At 53.7% G+C, this 5,000-nt stretch overlaps 1 non-coding gene across 1 annotated transcript in view; it reads right to left on the bottom strand.

Annotated features, from left to right (window-relative positions):
• Nucleotides 1–1,642, bottom strand: part of LOC124731477 — a 1,909-nt gene extending 267 nt beyond the window's left edge. Inside the window, exon 1 of the ribosomal RNA XR_007008293.1 lies at nt 1–1,642. This exon is cut by the window's left edge and continues 267 nt beyond it. This is a non-coding gene — a ribosomal RNA (small subunit ribosomal RNA).
• Between the last annotated feature and the right edge of the window lie 3,358 nt (nt 1,643–5,000).

Raw genomic sequence — 5,000 nt, 5'->3', positions numbered from 1 at the left:
CACGAAGGAGGTTCAGCGGGTTACCCCGACCTTTCGGCCTAGGAAGACACGCTGATTCCTTCAGTGTAGCGCGCGTGCGGCCCAGAACATCTAAGGGCATCACAGACCTGTTATTGCTCAATCTCGTGCGGCTAGAAGCCGCCTGTCCCTCTAAGAAGAAAAGTAATCGCTGACAGCACGAAGGATGTCACGCGACTAGTTAGCAGGCTAGAGTCTCGTTCGTTATCGGAATTAACCAGACAAATCGCTCCACCAACTAAGAACGGCCATGCACCACCACCCACCGAATCAAGAAAGAGCTATCAATCTGTCAATCCTTCCGGTGTCCGGGCCTGGTGAGGTTTCCCGTGTTGAGTCAAATTAAGCCGCAGGCTCCACTCCTGGTGGTGCCCTTCCGTCAATTCCTTTAAGTTTCAGCTTTGCAACCATACTTCCCCCGGAACCCAAAAGCTTTGGTTTCCCGGAGGCTGCCCGCCGAGTCATCGGAGGAACTGCGGCGGATCGCTGGCTGGCATCGTTTATGGTTAGAACTAGGGCGGTATCTGATCGCCTTCGAACCTCTAACTTTCGTTCTTGATTAATGAAAACATACTTGGCAAATGCTTTCGCTTCTGTTCGTCTTGCGACGATCCAAGAATTTCACCTCTAACGTCGCAATACGAATGCCCCCGCCTGTCCCTATTAATCATTACCTCGGGTTCCGAAAACCAACAAAATAGAACCGAGGTCCTATTCCATTATTCCATGCACACAGTATTCAGGCGGGCTTGCCTGCTTTAAGCACTCTAATTTGTTCAAAGTAAACGTGCCGGCCCACCGAGACACTCAATAAAGAGCACCCTGGTAGGATTTCAACGGGGTCCGCCTCGGGACGCACGAGCACGCACGAGGCGGTCGCACGCCTTCAGCTCGCCCCACCGGCAGGACGTCCCACGATACATGCCAGTTAAACACCGACGGGCGGTGAACCAACAGCGTGGGACACAAATCCAACTACGAGCTTTTTAACCGCAACAACTTTAATATACGCTATTGGAGCTGGAATTACCGCGGCTGCTGGCACCAGACTTGCCCTCCAATAGATACTCGTTAAAGGATTTAAAGTGTACTCATTCCGATTACGGGGCCTCGGATGAGTCCCGTATCGTTATTTTTCGTCACTACCTCCCCGTGCCGGGAGTGGGTAATTTGCGCGCCTGCTGCCTTCCTTGGATGTGGTAGCCGTTTCTCAGGCTCCCTCTCCGGAATCGAACCCTGATTCCCCGTTACCCGTTACAACCATGGTAGGCGCAGAACCTACCATCGACAGTTGATAAGGCAGACATTTGAAAGATGCGTCGCCGGTACGAGGACCGTGCGATCAGCCCAAAGTTATTCAGAGTCACCAAGGCAAACGGACCGGACGAGCCGACCGATTGGTTTTGATCTAATAAAAGCGTCCCTTCCATCTCTGGTCGGGACTCTGTTTGCATGTATTAGCTCTAGAATTACCACAGTTATCCAAGTAACGTGGGTACGATCTAAGGAACCATAACTGATTTAATGAGCCATTCGCGGTTTCACCTTAATGCGGCTTGTACTGAGACATGCATGGCTTAATCTTTGAGACAAGCATATGACTACTGGCAGGATCAACCAGGGAGCTGCGTCAACTAGAGCTGAGCAGCCGGCCGCCCGGGAGTGTGTCCCGGGGGCCCGCGCGAACACGCAAGCGTCCGCTCAATCATTCTGCAAACAGGAGGAGGCTGAGCTCCCCTGCACAATACACCTCGAAACCCTCTCAGGTCCCGGCGGCGCGCAGCGCCGTCCCAAGTACTTGGTCGGGTTCGAGAGAGGCGCAATCGCCCGGAGTTAGGCGAGTAGACGCTTTCGGTGCGACCACCCGTGCTCCCAACTGAGCTTGCCGCTGCCGACAGAGGCCCGGGAGCGTGCTGTCGTGGCATTGCCGGCGGGAGACAACACGCGCCACCTACGGTGACCGGCAGCTCCAACGCCAGCGCCACAGAAGGACAAAAGCCCCACTTGGGTGCCGAAGCGAACTCTCCCAGCACAGCGCACGCGCCAACACATCCGCACAGCTGCGATACAAACCACCAGCGAGAACCGCTGGGGCGACCGAGCAGCAGACGGCGTCGCGGCGCCGAGCGCCGGGCGGCGGCGCATCCTCAACGCACACAGTCCTCAATCGGACCAGCACACTGAAGATGTCCACCGCGCTTCGCACCGGGCCCGCGAGGACCTACTTTGGCCGCACGGCGCCGCGCGCAGGGTGCGCCGGCGCGCAGCTGCGACGCCTGCCGCGTCCGTCGGCCGGCGCGCCTGCCACTGGCCGCCCCCACCAGCCGGCTGTAGCGCGTGCGCCCACGCACCGCGCGGCCAGCACGCCGGGAGGCGCCCCCTCACCGGCCGGGGACGGTCCCACCCAGCCACCGCCGCGTATCGCTTCACACCCAGATGCCGTTCAGTTTCGTCGGCATGGTGGGTATCGCTGGAACAACCGGTTAGTACCTCAACCTATCGTCGCCATCACCGATTCACCCCTAGCGAGAACAACCGCACCACAACAGGTTACCATTTGTTCATTTGCGTAACTTCACCAGAAAACGCAGGCGTCCATCGCCATTTGCAACTTCAACGATTATTGCATGCCTGTGTCAGGTGTCACGCCACACTACGTCTGCCCACATACACGCAACAAAATGTGCACGCCTAGACAATACGTGGAAGGTGGCCCCCGTACGTATGCGATGTCCATTGCTCGAACGACTGTCAACCGGCCTCTGTAGCATGTCGCAGATATGGAACGCGGTGCACCATGCCATCACGGTGTGTGAGGAGAGACGACTAGGTCCGAATACATCAACAGACAGCTCATGCTGATCGCCATCCACGGCGTCCGTTCCTCCCACACGTCTCTATGGCGTACCACACTGCAATCCAGCTCTCATAGGGAGACGACACGTAGCTGCGTGCACAATATTTGCACTGTATGGTCCGCCGTTTTTGGGCGCAGTCGTTGTGCGGTCACACATGTGCCACGATGTATCATTCAGTACATAAGGACGAATGTGCAGTACAGATTGTGGTTCACGCGTACGACATCAGCGGACAGTTGACACAGGCCGCACCACAACGTAGCCTGAGTACGTCGCATGCGAAGGGCATTGAACATGCAAACTTCTCACCAACCAGCTTGCGAAGGCAGGGGGCAAGGTGGGGACGTGGGGAGGGGCGGCATGTACGTCCTGCTGCCATCCACATTACAGTGTACAGCAGGAGCATGTGGAAAGTGAGCAAGACTTGCAAGGTGTTTAACATGAAGCGATACACAGGGGTGCGGGCAGTGCGAGTAGCGAACTATATTGCGAGGGTTGCGGGTGGGCAACACTACAGTAATTGAACGAGTCGTATAACAATTACAGAGCAGGTTTAGGCGACAACGTGGGTTACGTTAAGGCGACAACATGGGTTAGGTTAAGGCACAACATGGGTTAGGTTAAGGCACAACATGGGTTAGGTTAAGGCACAACATGGGTTAGGTTAAGGCACAACATGGGTTAGGTTAAGGCACAACATGGGTTAGGTTAAGGCACAACATGGGTTAGGTTAAGGCACAACATGGGTTAGGTTAAGGCACAACATGGGTTAGGTTGAGGCACAACATGGGTTAGGTTAAGGCACAACATGGGTTAGGTTGAGGCACAACATGGGTTAGGTTGAGGCACAACATGGGTTAGGTTGAGGCACAACATGGGTTAGGTTAAGGTACAACATGGGTTAGGTTAAGGTACAACATGGGTTAGGTTAAGGTACAACATGGGTTAGGTTAAGGTACAACATGGGTTAGGTTAAGGTACAACATGGGTTAGGTTAAGGTACAACATAGGTTAGGTTAAGGTACAACATAGGTTAGGTTAAGGTACAACATAGGTTAGGTTAAGGTACAACATAGGTTAGGTTAAGGTACAACATAGGTTAGGTTAAGGTACAACATAGGTTAGGTTAAGGTACAACATAGGTTAGGTTAAGGTACAACATAGGTTAGGTTAGGTTAGGTTAGGTTACACGTTGTTGTACGGAAAGGTGTAGGGGGGGGGGGGGGCGGGGGCGGCAGGTTCGTTGATAGTGATTATAGTAAGTGAATGCTTGTGACATGATCAGATTTGTCACGTCAGGATGCACCTTTGGCTTATTAGAGGCGGCGCTCCAATTCTATGCTTGTGTGAGACCTGTGTCTTTGACTCATGTCATTGTTTGTGCGCTGTGACAGGAGGTACTATTGTGATGTTGGGTGCACCGTTGTATAGGACATGTGTGGGTGTTGGTGCCTGGTCTGCGCAATGGTGGATGTCGAAAGGCTGGGATATTGTATTTTCCGCACGGACCTCCTGGTCTGGTTGTGATAGTGTGGATTGTGTAATGTGGCGGAGAAGATGCACTGGATGTTGTTCCATGCTGGTGCTTACATATTGTATGTGCGCCTGTTAGAAGCAGAGAGTGGTGCGTGATCAGAGTGTCTGGCTGACGTGTGGTTCCCATTTTGGGCAGACTCTTTCAGCATGTATACGGACAGTTGTGTATATTTGCTGTAGTTTGATGGCTCTGCATTGATTACTAATCAGCGCCGTGTGTACGGGTAATCTGGTTCCAGTCCAAAATGTTCCATCTGTGTACATTAGTGACAAAGACTCCCCCCATGCAGTGGGGCTCGGTCTGTTATAACTCTTCCGCGTAATATATTTGCCCCACGTTTTTGCGACTGCGAGTGCGAGTGCAACGCGCATGGGGACCGACATGCTGATGGCTCGGTATCGGACGCCGTACAGTGAGCAACGCGATCGCGTCTCTCGCTCGTAAGTGGTACAGGTCGCGGCTCATGTATACGGACAGCGGGAATGTCGCATATTGGAAATAACTCTTCATGAAACGCAAGTTATAGGGGTGGATTGCACTTTACGAGTGCGGGAAACGTCCGCCGTTCATCCGCTGGAGGTGCGAGT

The sequence above is a fragment of the Schistocerca piceifrons genome, unplaced genomic scaffold (genome assembly GCF_021461385.2).
Source record: "Schistocerca piceifrons isolate TAMUIC-IGC-003096 unplaced genomic scaffold, iqSchPice1.1 HiC_scaffold_1288, whole genome shotgun sequence".
Lineage (NCBI taxonomy): Eukaryota > Metazoa > Arthropoda > Insecta > Orthoptera > Acrididae > Schistocerca > Schistocerca piceifrons.
The sequence above is the reverse complement of the archived record's forward strand: the minus strand, read 5'-3'. Positions and strand labels throughout refer to the sequence as shown.